Below are 16,148 nucleotides of genomic sequence, written 5' to 3' on the forward strand. Positions count from 1 at the left end.
GTATTTAATCATCTATTTATTTATAAAAAGATCAAAAGAAAATGAAAAATTGCAATCATTATTAGAAGGCAGCCTAAATCATAGGCTGTCCATGTGAAAAGACTTGCCTGCAGCTATTCTTTCTCTTAAAGCCCTGAACACAGAACATGACATTTCTTTATAAGGTGTCTTTCATTTGAAGATTCAGTTAGAATATGTTATTTCCAATTACATCCTCTAAAACTACTAGCAGTTAAGGGAAAATAACCTTGCAATTTGCAAAGCAATAAGTATTATATATGGCAGCGGCAGGAATTATGAGCAAGAAGAGAAGCGAGGCAGTTTCGTCCACTTTCTACGGCACAAAAGCAAGACTCTTAGCTCAGGAGTGCCACCTCCCTGTTCTCAGCAAAGTGGAGAATCATGAAAGGACTGACTTTTGCTTAAAACAGATTGAACAACCACTTCAGTGCAGTGGTTACTTTAATGCCATCATGGCGAGACCTTATTTTTCTCAGACTGGATTGGATGCTAAGGTTGGTTAAACTGAAATCTGAATGCAGACACAGATTTATCATGGCATGCCCAGGAGCAATTTAACACAGACCAAATCAGTGGTAGTCTGTTTTTTAGCTGTACCTTCAGATGTGATCACAGAGATCAACTCTGAACACAAGGTTCTGGTTATGACATTTAAAGACCTATCCATGATAAACCACCAATCTCATATAGGTTTGACTATGTCAGCCATAGGGATCCTTCTCTATGTCCAACTAATAAGTCACTATACTATGTGGTGACATAGGAAAGAGTATTTTCCGCTGTGGCACTCCATTGGTGGAATGTCCTTCCTTGGAGGTGAGTTGAGGTCAGGAACCCCCGGTGGTGCAATGGGTTAAACCCTTGTGCCTGCAGAACTGAAGACCGACAAGTCAGATGTTTGAATCTGGGGAGAGCACGCATGAGCTCCCTCTGTCAATTCCAGCTCCCCATGTGGGGACATGAGAGAAGCCTCCCACAAGGGTGGTAAAGCATCAAAACATTTGGCCATCCCCTGGGCAATGTCCTTGCAGACCACCCATTCTCTCACACCAGAAGCAACTTGCAGTTTCTCAAGTCACTTCTGACACACACAAAGTTGATGACACCGATTTCATTCTGGCACCAAGTAAAAACATAGCTATTCCTTTGGAGCCTAATGGAACCCTCCCCCCCCCCCCCCATAAAATGTACATGGATATATTTTTTAAATAGCTGTATCCTTTTACAGCTATTTATTTTAATTTGTTAAACTGCGGTCATTTTAGTCTGCTTTCATTTTTTATATTATTTTAAATTCTGAGCTGCTTTTAACTGTTCCAATTGACTTTATTTGTATCCCACCCCAATATCCTATGATATAGAGTGAAACAGGAATGTTTTAGTTAATTAATAAATAAATTAAGTGTGGGAGCCATAATAATACAAATGTAGCATTCCTTATCCAAATTTTTGAAATCCAAAATATTTCAAAATTCAAAATTTGACACATATGTAGTTGAGACTTTTGACAGTTAAATGTATACAAACTTTGTTCATGAACAGATTATTAAAAATAATGTATAAAATTACCTTCAGGCAACAGGTAGAGTATAAGGCATATATGAAACATACATGAATTTTGTGTTTGGGCTTGAGTTTCATCTCTAAAATATTTCATTATGTAAGTACAGTATTTCAAAATCCACAAAACTCCAAAATATTTCTGGTCTGAAGCATTTCAGATAAGGGATATTCAACCTGCACAGTCAAATCTCATACAAGTCAAAAGACAACATGCAATGAAATGTCTTTTGTTGGAGTAAGTTTTTCTTAAGCAAGTTTTGGGTCATGGCAGCAGAGGGGTTGTTCTTTTCAGGCAAGTGGTAGACTACTTTTGCATTTGCATTTTTAAAAAAACGCTTCTAGTACTCATGAAGACCTTTTTGCCTTCTAACCATGGCCATGCTGACTGGAGAATTCTGAGAGCTGCTGTATTGGGGTGTGGGGGGAGTACAATTATAGAATGACTGGCAAGCACTTGGCCTTTTAATATATATATAATTTTTAAATTATTTTACTATTTGAAAATTGTTTGATAAATGGAATCATGATTTTGCTGCTTCTTGTGCCCTCTTGTGCCATAGCACACAGTGTATCTTTGACCACAACACAAGAGCTTTTCTGAAGACTGAAGGGAGCTCCCAGTGCTTTCAAAATCCTTCTTCCATATATGAGTCAAATCAACTAGCCTGTCCTTTAGAACACCTTGCTAATTTCAAACTTCCTCCAGATGCTCTGATTGAAAAACAAATGAAATGCGTCCAGCCCCACCCGCATCCATTCTCCACTAATTCACCTTACACTTTTTATTTCTGGAAGAATATATCAAACCTACCACAGGATCCTGATGAAAGAAAGTGCTTCATATCTGAATATATGCATCAGTATCCTCCCACTTAGCATACTGATTTAAGCCGTAGCCCTAAACATAAAGCAGAAGTCAATCAAACTGGGTTCAGTGGGGTGTGCTACTACATCAATTGGGCAGTACACATCCTTCTTCAACCTTCTTTTGGACACACTGGGCATATATACACTGTCCACTTAATGCAGTTTGAAGGCAGCTTGTCAATGTAGTGTTCAGATGACTCACATCATGTACACATGCAACAACACATTTCTTTAATGGCTTTAAACTGGGATAAGCAAAGTTGGTGGATGCTCCAAAACAGCCTATCATGTGTATCAGCACTCTTAAGTATAAAGCACATCACATAGTGAAACCGATTAAAGGACAGGTGTTCCAGTGATCCATAAATGCACACTGAGGGTGGGATCCTGATTCTCCAATGGCTCTGAAGCCACAGACACAGCAGATCCTGGAACCAGTTCAAGCACCCTCCAGCTTGTTCCAGGACTTCACATGCAATTATCCACATAGTGAAATTGCTTCCTTCTCCGCTGGTTTCACACCAACTTAATTGGTCAATATAGATGTGTCCATTATCTCAAGTCTTTGTCATAGTTGCCACCACAGATTGCTGGACATGACATGCTAGGTGGCAGGGAGAACACAGCCGCACCACTTCCCCAGTCTACCTGAGACCAGGTTGTGATGGCTATGGGTACACAATTCTGGATTCTACATAAGGCTGTCCCCCCCACCCCCCACCCCCAACACAGGAGAAATTCCAGATCCTGGAACAGGAGCCAGATCTCCTCATGTGCTCTTTTTCACCCATTAATTGGGTGAAATTCACCCAATTAATTTCACCCAGACTCATTAATTGGCTTATCCCAGCTTAACTCGCATCAGCCTGCAAGCATTATGTGGACACGTTCAGTCTGATGTGACTCTACACTGCATTATATGATAGTGTAGATCTTCCCAAAAACCAATGTTTCTGTGATCCTCCCACTCTTTTTCTGGCACAGAAAAGCCATGTGTGGAACACTTCGGTGGCTCTGTAGTGGAGCCTAGGGCTTATGCAAGCATAAAGTTAACTTATACCTGCATGTGTCACCTTGAAGACATGGTTATATATTCTGGGTAAGTTCTGGCAGGCTGTCATGATGAACTGCTACACTCCATAATTTACTACTACAGCATGGCATACACCATATACATGAGGCAAAATGGGCAAGAAAGCCATTAGCCTTTCTGCAAGTGGAGAGGGATATTGTATTTTTATTGAGGAAGGCAAGAATGAAGTATCAGGCCCTAAAAAGGCCACACTTGTATGTATGCACATATTTTGGTGGGCAGATTTGGTTAAATGGTTTGCTCAGCTGCAGCACAGAACCTCAATCCAGGAGCCCCAGCATAAATGAAGACTCACCCCAGGGCAATGTCAGAATTGCTAGGTTTTCTTCTTAACCACCTTGAGTTACCTTTAGGCTGAGAAAGGTGGTATATAAATATGGCAAATAAATAAATCTGAACATCAGATTTCTGTGGTGTGTTATATACCAGTACAGTAGATATTATTACTTGCTGTTATCAATCCTTCCAGAGTCTCAGTGATAGCAGCCCAAACCCAGCAAGATGACAGAGTATTGATTTAGAACTTTGCCCCGTTCAATTAGTGCACACAGATGCCAGTTTCAGACTCCTGGCAGCCTCTTGGTTTTAAGATAACTTGGCCAGGATACAAATGCTTACTTTGGGTGCACCCAAGGGCTTGGGATTCTATACGCCCTATGGAATTTTTGACTTTTTCCTTTTGAATGCCACATCACCAATTGCTTCTGAATTTTCTCCTCTATTTATATATATTAGAGATAGCTCAGAACTTTTCAATGCCAGAGGCAGAACAACAAGCGATAACCCCCAACTCATCCAAGTTGAAGAGTTTATCAGATAAGGCATGTTGATATGGGAAACAAACAAACATCCCTGATAATAATATAGTATAGAATATGACTCAGTTATATTTTAGCCTCTTTAACTTCAACAAGACACCTAAGGTCGATCTATACACATAATTGAATCACTTGCATGCAACAATATTTTGTAATTTGTTGTAGAATTTTCCAATGTGTGGCATTGACCTAGAGTGCTAGAGCTTTCTAGCAAAGCATGCTAAGTACCTGATCAAGCTACAGATCCCTAAAATGATCAAGCTACAGATCCCTAAAACGATCAAGCCGCTCCCTATGAGGAGCGGCTTAAGGAGCTGGGCATGTTTAGCCTGAAGAAGAGAAGGCTGAGAGTAGGTATGATAGCCATGTATAAATATGTGAGAGGAAGCCACAGGGAGGAGGGAGCAAGCTTGTTTTCTGCTTCCCTGGAGACTAGGACACGGAACAATGGCTTCAAACTACAAGAGAGGAGATTCCATCTGAACATGAGGAAGAACTTCCTGACTGTGACAGCCATTCAGCAGTGGAACTCTTTGCCCCGGAGTATGATGGAGGCTCCTTCTTTGGAAGCTTTTAAACAGAGGCTGGATGGCCATCTGTCAAGGGTGATTTGAATGCAATATTCCTGCTTCTTGGCAGGGGGTTGGACTGGATGGCCCATGAGGTCTCTTCCAACTCTTTGATTCTATGATTCTATGATTCCAAAGTATAGAGACATGGAACTTTAAGTGGTATCAAAGTGCTACAATTGTGTTGTTTATGAATATACTCTTAGAGACCCCAGTTAAGCAAAAGTAAATCCCATTATCTTCATTGAAGTTTACTTTTAATTTAGGTGGCCATAGGATTTGTAGCCTTAAGGAAGTGCATAATTCCCTCGAACAGAGAGCAAAAAGAATAATACAATAGCATTTCACTTTAGCTAGAGCATGCCTTTTAAAATACCAGTGTTATCACTTAAATGTTATATTTAGAGCACTAGCCTATTTGAATGCCTTGTATATTATTGTAGGACAAGGTAAAGGCAATATAACAACATATGCACAAACAGATGTATAATGCCATGCCTGTCTTGGTACAGGCTGAAGTGTCTGGAAATCAACTGGGTTGTGTTTTCCCCACAGCCCTGCCCTGTGACATGACTCATCCAGATTAATTCCGAATATTTGAATTTGCAGTTCTGTTTCTGAGCACATACATCATATGAAATGCTCATGCCTTTTCCTGGTTTAAGAGCGACAGTCAGGCCACTTTCTCTGAGGCACACTTATGCCTCATATGAGAAATAAGGCCCATCCAGTACAATGGGATTTAGTTGTGAGAAATTTTGAATAGAACTTTGAAATTTTCTTTTGAGCTTTCCAGGATTCTCACTACAATAACTTCCTGTCAAAATGTTTGGATGTGCATTTTAGAATATCATTTATCTTTAGGAATGTCAGCTCTAAAAACATTAGCACTTGTCACTGTCAGTGTAAATGCCAGAAATTAGCTTTGTTTCATTTGAAAAGGAATAATTAACTTAACAACTGTTTCTAAAAGTGCTAATTATTGGTTTTCACCAACTTGATCTGTCAGGATGCATCTTGATCTGAACACCAACTTGGGTTCTCTCGCCCCACACCATCTCCTTACTTAGAGAGATTATGTTTACTTTTAGATCTTTTTCCTTTGAGAAACAAGTTTACAATGGGCTTCAAAATAACTTTACAATGTCATCATATGAAAGATGGAAATGAAAAGGAAACCAGCAAACCACTTCATTGGATGAGCAGAACCAAGATGCCTCCACTCTTTTGACTGCTCATTGGTTTCAGGGTCATACAAATAAATCTCATCCATAGTGACCAGTTGTTCCAGGAAGTTCTTATCAATCCAGAAATGCTGACAAATGGACCGGAAAGTTTTCACTCACATGCTTTTCTGATCTGTTGTCAAACATTTGGGGACGCACTTTGCAGAAAGCTTTTTCATGTTCAAATGTTCATGGATAATGACACAAACACATTCACTAGAAATCCCCATGATGTCTACTATTCTTTTAGCTGAAATTCACAAATTCTCCAATATGTGGTTGTACACAGCATCAACGACCTCTGGAACAACAACCACTCTCGGTCATCTAGGACGTTCCTCATCATTGGTGCTGAAGTGGCCCGTTTTAAATTTGGCAACCCATTTCTTAACTGTAGAATATGAAGGGCATTAATTCCCCAATGTCTGTGACATATCACCATGAATATCCTTCACAGACTTTCCTTGCAGAAACAAGAATTGTATCACTCCCCTGCTCTCATTTACTGTGAATATTGCCTTAGACTCCGCCATTTTGTTTTCCCGCGTGCCTAGATCACTGTTGCCATAAGCTACAAACACAAAATTTTGAAAACATATCTTAGACATATAAGGATTTCATGTGATGTGACATTTGTTACCATAGAAACAAAAAAAGAACACAAAGCCAAAGACTTATCAGCAGCCCCTCATACTTTCTGACCACCACATCAAAGACATAGCTTTCTTTGACCACAGTTCACACATCTTTGACTCTGATCAAGTAGGTTCCCACTGTTCTGGGAGGATATTTAAAGGTTTTTCTTACTATTCAGTGATAACTTTCATGGTCTTCTTGTTGATCCCCTAAACCCATTACGTTGACTGAAATAATGCTCAGAGTTTCATATTGCTCTCTAGTGTTCCCGGCAATTCAGATAATTATGCAGTTGCACACCTTACAACATCCCTGTTAACTGTGGTATTTTCATCTTCTTATTTCATGTGGAGGTACTGAGCTGTAGGAATAGTAGTGAGCCTTAGGCTACCTATTAAGTTCATGGCAAAAGGAAAATTAAAAACAGTAATTTCCTGATACATATACAACTCTTTTAGCCACTATGTTATCCCAGCTTTCAAATAAATTGAGGGTCTACATTTCTAGAGCACAAATAAGTTTCACAGAGTGCATTTGAGAATGATTCATTCATGCAGTGGCTTTCAAGATACTGATTTTTCTTACTAAATCCCATACCAAGAAGTGTCAGGAAATGTATCTGCATGCATTTAATTTCAAGACCTGTGCAGAAAAAATATCTTTCGCAATTACAAATGGAGCATGCCATTGACATTTAATTTTGATAGATTAATCAGAAGAAGGCAATGACCAGACCTCTCTGAACAAACCCTGCCAAGAAAACCCTGTGATAAGTTCACCTTAGGATCACCATAAATCAGAGAACAACTTCAACATACAGCACCAAAATGGAGTGGTACCCAGATGTTCCCTCAACTTACTGTGATATCTGACCACTAAGAAGAGTAAGAATTGTTGTAGCTCATGATACCAGTGGCAGATTTTGGGGGGATAATCATGGATTTTGATATTATCTGTGGATAACTCAAGAATCAGTCTGTGGAGAAGGGAAAAGCACCACTGCTGACTGGAGGGAGGGGAGACTTGGCCAACACGGCCTTCTTCAAACCCAAACATTCAGAAAGCCCAGAGGTTATGCCATAGCAGGAGATTGGTGCTTCTTTTATATTCTCCTATTATTGGGTTTCTTTCCTTTCACCACTTTGCTCAGAGTAGGGAATTGCTCCTATTTTGAAAAGAGCTAAGGTACAGTACTCAAACTGGCCCACTGAATAGTCTATCCAGATTTGGGAAGGTTGGTTTTTTGACTAAAATTTCAGGACATGTACATGAGTTTAAGTCCATGTTTATGATCTTGTAACTACTGAACAGGACACCAGCCAGTATTCTCTATATAGTGTTTACCATACAAATCTGGAACCAGAAAACACCCTTATATGTCCTGCTTCTTGGCTATCATCGGATGATGGCCGAGAGACATTATCTCCTTAGTATATATTTGTTCCTTGCTTGAACATGAATTGATGAAGTGGCGAGTTCAATCTTTGCTGCAAGAACTTGTACGCAGATGACAGCTATTGTCACTGTTTAGCGGTGTGCATCTCATAACCACATTCTCTTGTCAGCTTCCTATCCCCCTCCTTCCTTCCCTACAGCTTGGGCTCATTTACTAAAAATTCATTGAAAATTGTGCAGGGGGGGGGGTACTTTATTAGTGTTACATTATTATTTTTTTCTCCTCCTCCTCCTCCCCCTCCTCTCTCTTCCTGCATGATGAATTACCTTGTATTGAGATGGTAACTTCAGCCCAGGGACTTAGCAATCTCCTCCTGGTCCCTTGCACAGACAGATGGGATGGCCCATGTCTTGACCATGATTGATTAGCTGGAGAAAGCCTGTTGAGTGGAGTTCCATGAAGATTGATGCTTTCTCCTTCTAACAGCATTTCCAAAAAGTTTCTATTACATTTTGATTATGTTTATAGAATCTCACTAGTCTACAGGAAGATTCAATCTTTTTTGCCCTCCTTCTCCATGTATCTGTGTGTGTGTGTGTTAACAAAGAGTATGTGTACATGTGCCTATACTCACCTGCAGCACTCTCCAACTGCACAAAAAAAATCAGTCTTACACTGTTGATCTACTTGAAGTAATGTCTTTTGTAAGATGAAGTAACGCTACCCCTTTATGCTACCCCTAGGGAAGTAATGCTACCCCTTTATTCTGCCTTGGTTAGACCACACCTGGAATATTGTGTCCAATTCTGGGCACCACAATTCAAGAGAGATATTGACAAGCTGGAATGTGTCCAGAGGAGGGCGACTAAAATGATCAAGGGTCTGGAGAGCAAGCCCTATGAGGAGCGGCTTAAGGAGCTGGGCATGTTTAGCCTGAAAAAGAGAAGGCTGAGAAGAGATATGATAGCCATGTATAAATATGTGAAAGGAAGCCACAGGGAGGAGGGAGCAAGCTTGTTTTCTGCTTCCCTGTAGACTAGGACGCGGAACAATGGCTTCAAACTACAATAGAGGAGATTCCATCTGAACATGAGGAAGAACTTCCTGACTGTGAGAGCTGTTCAGCAGTGGAACTCTCTGCCTCAGGGTGTGGTGGAGGCTCCCTCTTTGGAAGCTTTTAAACAGAGGCTGGATGGCCATCTGTCAGGGGTCCTTTGAATGCAATATTCCTGGTTCTTGGAAGGGGGTTGGACTGGATGGCCCATGAGGTCTCTTCCAACTCTATGATTCTATAATTCTATGATTCGATGATATCTGAATCTACTCTAGGTATGATATAGGTAGGATACCTCCGGGAATGAAAGAGATATGTTCTTGGCTTTACAGAACAGAAACTTTAGTACCAATATGGAAAGAATAGGGATAAGTTCCTACAGTACAAGAAAGAAGAGCAACTCAACGTATTTCATCAGACTTTTAAATCAAAACTAATATTATGCACTTGTGAAATAACAATACAAGTAAGATAAGTCTTGTATAAGCAAACAAGACATTTTGAATATTTTAGTGACCACTTGCAAACTTCTTCAAAAACATATGCCAGGATATTTTTTTTTCTTTCAACAGTTTCCACTTTTCTTATGATTTCAATTGTGGTGGCATAAGAGAGCTATGCTTTTTCAACATGCCAAAATGAGATTGGTTTATTTACTTTCCATATTTCTTTTGTTTTTCTCTTAACACATGTTTGGCAAGTAACCTGGAGGCAGCTGTTTACCTTACTTACTCCACATAAGCATACATAGCTAAAGTAGCATCACCCAGAGTAGAACCCCATGCTTGTTTACTATTGTTATGCTGTTTTGTGCTACTTTAATTCGCTATTGTTTTGTTTTTAATTTTATTTTGCCTTGAGTTTGGCCCCTGAGTCCCTTCGGGGAGATGGAGGCGGGGTAGAAAAATAAAGTTCTTCTTCTTCTTCTTCTTCTTCTTCTTCTTCTTCTTCTTCTTCTTCTTCTTCTTCTTCTTCTTCTTCTTCTTCTTCTTTCCCAGGTCATGTTTTATTGTGTTGTTTACTGCAACCACAATGCTGCAACCCGGTAAAAATCCATCTTTCTTTCTTCTTCATCCTTCACCATCCCTCAAATACCAATGCTTCAACAACAAAAAAGACCTTCCAGCTAGATGGAGGACAAGAAAAAGGATACTGGTTCAGGATAACATAAAAAGAATTTGTGAAAAGAAGCTTCTTTGTCAGAGACTTTGTTAACTAAGTTAGTCTGTATATACATGCATCAGGACATAAGGAGTCAATCTAGACATGGTGGTCATATCTTCCAGTGGTTCCTATCTCACAATAAGAGAAGTTGTGTATTAGTTTCTGTCACTGGTAAATCCATATCCCTATCTTTTGAGTTTTAGAAGATGCTTTCTTAAATGTAGCTATTCCAACCATCAAGATATGTCCTTTTCCACCGCTATCCCACATTTACACTTTAAAAAATAATATCATACAGCCTTGTACATTTAATCAACTACCAAGCTTGCAAATTTTGTGTTTTGTCTGTCTGTCTGTTGGTTTTGTTCTGTTAGAAATGTAATACAATTGTCTGGTTGCCTCTGACATGATAAATAAAATAAATAACTTTTAAAAAGCATATATTTCAAAAATAAGAATAGAGCCCATCCCCTCAAAAGAAAACAAAATAGATATTGATATGGACTTAATGGGAAGGTGAGGAAAGTAGGAAATCCCAGATATGAACTACATAAATGGGCACCTCCTTACCAGGGATCACTGACCATTTTTGGCTGAAATAAATGTCTTGGCCTGTATTTATAGGGCTGGACATAAGGGTATCTGGCAAGTCCCATGTCTCTGTGTTGAATTTACCCTAGATTTTAGTTGACCTTAAAATGAACTATCCAAGAAACTGGACCTCTTTAAAGGGTAGGGTTCTATGCCTTAGATTTGTTGTTCTTGAATGCCTTCCAATCATTTCTAACTTGAACTCATCATAACTACTCCTGGCAATATTTTTTCAGAGTAGGGTTGTCATTGCCATTGCTTCCCACTGAAGTTGAAAGAGTGTCACTTGCCCAAGGGTTAATTGGGATTGAAATGCAGTATATACAAGGTACAGGAAAGACCCAAATGCCAAACACAAAGCACAAATGTAAAGAGGGCTAAAGCTGGAGCACTTGGAGTAATAAAGTGACTGCTCAGCCCAGCTCTTCCCCCACCCCACCCCCGGGGGGGGGGGGGCAATGAAAACTCAGCATTCCCATGGGACACTAGATTTTACAGTCTTGCCAAGCTGTGAAGCAAGTGTTGGGGAAGCTCTTTGTCTCTACCAGGAGGTAAGTGGAAAAATTTTGGACTCTGATTAGAGTCCAAATAAGAATGGGGATTATAGATATCTAGTGGATCAATATGGACTCCTTTGCACCTTGCACACAGATTATGTGGTCTGTGTAGACACGATGGATTCTTTGATCCACATCCTAAATCAGATTAAATTGCTGTGTGAAATAATCATTGCAGTATGACACCATTTTGACTGCTAGGGCTCCATCATATGGAATCCTGGAGTTTAAAGTTTACTGGACCATCAGGTCTCACAAAATGACAAGTCCCAGAATTTTGTAGCATTGAACAGTGGCAGTTAATGTGGTACCAAACTGCTATAATTCTGCAGTGTAGAAAAGAAAATCAGTATTCCTGACTGAATGGAGAATTCTACTTTTTTTCAAGTATATCCGGCAATAGCGGAAATTCAAGAGTTGAGGATAGGGGGATCCCCTTGTATAAGTGAATGGAACGCTTTCATACAGCTGCAGAAACTAATGAATGTTAGCTGCAGGCAGCATGTTTGACTTCCGAGTCTCTTGTGTTCACTCTCATTGCTTGGCTATTTTTCCTCTTCAAGCCTTTCTTGAATATATAGATCCATTCAGGAATATGGTTTTCCCCTTTTTTTTAATTTCTGCATTTATTACACATGCAAATTACAGATGAAAGCATCAACTATACAAGCCATTACTCAGAAGAGCATCTTTCCAACTGCTGGACTTGGACTGAACAGCTTGTGGTTAATTTGCTATATAATCACTGCCTGCAACAGGAAAAGCAAGTGCTTCAACTGTGCTAATATTATGAAAGGGGAAGTTAACCATAGAGATAAATCCTGAAGAGCTGCAGCTGGGATGAAAGAGACACAAATCAGTGAAGCTGGAGCCAAGGCTATAGGCCTGCAAAAGTGGCCATTTGGATATTTAAAGGATAAAAGGTACCCACTAGCGCTGAAACATGTTTTGAAGTTGCCGTTGGCCTCATTTTAGAGGGCCTCAACCCAGCAACTCTGGCTGAACTGAAAAGCAAAAAAGAAACCCCATAGTGTGTTTATAGCTGCGACTGCGACTGTGTGCGTATGATGATGACTTTGTTTTCTTCACCTCTTATCTTTGAAATTCCAAATGTCTGCTGACTTAACTACCTTTTTCTAAGCATAAATGGCATCTCATGTTTCAGGAAAGTGTAAATATTCATATGGAACTCTGTTCACATGATTAGTCAGACCACTGGTCCATCCAGCCCCATAATATTTGTTCAATTAGTAGGAGGATTCTAATAGAGTAAAACATCTTCCTTCTCTCTCTCTCTCTCTCTCTCTCTCTCACACACACACACACACACATGAGAGTTGTCTACAGATTAAAAAAAATATGATGCTGGCATAACACAGAGTATTTATAAGGATTCAAATTCAACCAAAGTCTTTTAATCCCTAGGAGTTTAAATTCAGATTAAAATATTGATCTTTTACACTCCACATTTCTGGAAAACTCAAGACATTTTATATATGTCCATGATCTGAATAGGCTTTGGTGTTGAACCAAGAGATGGGATTTCCTTAGGCGATCCCTCGTTTTCCGAGGAGGATTGTCTTCCAATATTTTTGTGGGTCCGTATGTGGCTGTGGAGCCCTATTCTTGCTCTGCATCGTCTTCCGCAGTGAGGGCATTGGTTTCCAGGTGGAAGGCAGTCTTGGTCAGGGTTGGCTTGACACACCTTCCTCTTGGCACGCTTCTCCCTTTCGCCCTCCATTCGTGCCTCTTCAAATTCTGCAGCACTGCTGGTCACAGTTGACCTCCAGTTGGAGCGGTCAAGGGCCAGGGCTTCCCAGTTCTCAGTGTCTATGCCAGAGTTTCTAAGGTTGGCTTTGAGCCCATCTTTAAATCTCTTTTCCTGTCCACCAACATTCCTTTTTCCGTTCTTGAGTTCGGAGTAGAGCAACTGCTTTGGGAGACGGTGGTCGGGCATCCGGACAACGTGGCCGGTCCAGCGGAGTTGATGGCGGAGAACCATCCTTTCAATGCTAGTTGTCTTTGCTTCTTCCAGCACGCTGACGTTTGTCCGCCCGTCTTCCCAAGAGATTTGTAGGATTTTCTGGAGGCAGTGCTGATGGAGTCATTCCAGGAGTTGCATGTAACGTCTGTAGACAGTCCACGTCTCACAGGCATATAGCAGGGTTGGGAGGACAATAGCTCTATAAACAAGCACCTTGGTATCCCTATGGATGTCCCGGTCCTCAAACACTCTCTGCTTCATTCGGAAAAATGCTGCACTCGCAGATGGGATTTAAGGTTAGGGAGTAGCACAAACATTTTCATTTTGTCAACATGCAATTACCTTTATTTTTTGAAAGTAGAATTGTGTGGATACAGTCACAATTATTTTTGAAGATACATATATGTAGATAATCAAATATCCATATTAGCACAGCTCTATCTATCATCATTGAAATACCAGCCAGTTCATTTAAAAGGGTGGTCAATGCTTATTGAGAAATGCTGCTGCAATGCCCAACCCTCAACCCACACCCATGACATGATTCAATAGCTAAAGAAGTGTAGAGAGGGCCAGGCAGTGTGTACCTGCAGCCAGACACACAAAGAAGGCAGAATCTTCCTGAACCTGCAGTGGCCTTCCCTATCTGCTTCCTAACCACCCACTCTCCACTAAATGGCAGCAGAAAATGTGAAAAGGGGGAAAGGAAACAAGGCCTGTATCTCCAAAAACTTCATTTTGTTCAATAATGTATTATTCTTCAAATATCTTTCATTAACCTTTAATCTGTAGATCCAGATATTATTTATACAGTTTTGACTGACATAATCTCATCAAAGACTGCAATTTGTGATCTCTGGCCCTGTTTAGGTGAGTTTTACATGCAACTTCAAGGCCCTTGCACTTTTCCTGATGGTGATAGTGATGACAGTAGACTTGAACTGGACAGACCTTGGAGAGTCTTCTGCAAAACAGGAAATGTTATAGCCACTCTAAATGTGATCTGAATTCCTCACAGTTCTATCATCCATAAACTTCTCAACTTTGTTAGGTGCCATCAGAGTATATTGTTTTATGTCTCCTGATATGACTTTAAATCAATTTCATTCAATAACAAGCTTTTTAATTTGCAGGGCCTACAGTTACCAACAGCAGAAGTTGGATGCAATGTTCCAAGTCCCCTGTTCTCCTGAGCTATCATCCTATCCTGATATGCTTCTGATAGACAGACAAGCCTCTGTCTCAACATGAAAGTTGCCTCTCTCTTAAGACTAGAAGGGACAAGACACAAAACATCTTCTTTGCTTTCAAATTGTATTGCTTTCCTGGAAAGCCTCAAGGTCCGTCTGTCAGCAAAATTAATTCAGTGTCCACCAGTTAATAATTGAACAGACAGGATGAGGACACCCTGTGAGTATGTCTAAAGAACAACAAGCATAAAATGCAAGTGTGGGAGGAGAATGGGAGTGGGTTGGGAGGAGTCCAGGAGGAGTCCCTTGTGCTATTGAGGAACAAGAATGAAAAACTGAAAGGGGAAGTGATGGAGCTGGTTGATCTGATAATGGTTAGATGGGGATGCTAAAATGCTGCCTTAGTGGTTTCTGTTCTTCCATCAAAATAAGAGACAAGGGCATGAAATTTGAAATCAATCAAGGAAGGATTATAAGGCATGCCAAAGGCTACACTTGAAAACAAATTGCAAATCCTCATCCTTAAACAGATTGAGAAGGTAAGAATCTACATCTCCACCCTTGCATTCAAATAAAGTACAATGGTGAAAATAAGTAGTGAAGAAAACATATTTCTGACGCTTGCTTTCTTTTTCCTGTTTTTCATTGTCAGAATGTATGACAGGCCCAAAATAAATAAAAAGAGAGATACTTGCAAAGAAGCATGTTGAAGAATGTGCAAAAGATACATGACACAGTCTGATCAATTCGTTATCATCACAATGGTTGATGTTCACATGCTACCTTTAGGCAAAGATAGAAATGGTTGTGTTATATGATGAAACTGATTTGATGTAGACATATTGTTTTCTAACTGGAGGTAGGCTTTAAGAGACATAAAGCACTTGTTTTCAATCTCCCAGCAGATCACTAACCACCCCTTCATCAAAAATCCTTGGACATGTGATGCAATTTTATTTTCGAAGTGGTTTCAGTCTATATGAATAAAGGAGCATATAAATGAATATGTTTATCTACGATGGTTCAATTTGAGTAATGAGTTGACAGAACATAAAGGGGACACACACACTTGGCCAGGGGAGGGATTCAACCAGTCCATTTACAGTAAGCATATCTTTAACATAGCTCATAATACTCATGTAAGCCGCCCCGAGTCCCCCTGGGGGAGATGTAGCGGGGTATAAATAAATAAATAAATAAATATTATTATTATTAAAGTACTAGGAAAAATGATCAAATTTGTTAAATTCCACACCAGCAGTTTCTAGGAACAGTTATTTTCCAGTTCTGTTATAAGTATATAATGTTGTTCTAAGTATACAGTTGTTGTTGTTGTTGTTGTTGTTGTTGTTGTTATTTGGTGTAATAAATTCTGTGGTCTCATTCTGCTACTACAAGAGGAGTTCTATAAAGGTCACA

This window comes from Anolis sagrei, chromosome 4 (genome assembly GCF_037176765.1).
Source record: "Anolis sagrei isolate rAnoSag1 chromosome 4, rAnoSag1.mat, whole genome shotgun sequence".
Lineage (NCBI taxonomy): Eukaryota > Metazoa > Chordata > Lepidosauria > Squamata > Dactyloidae > Anolis > Anolis sagrei.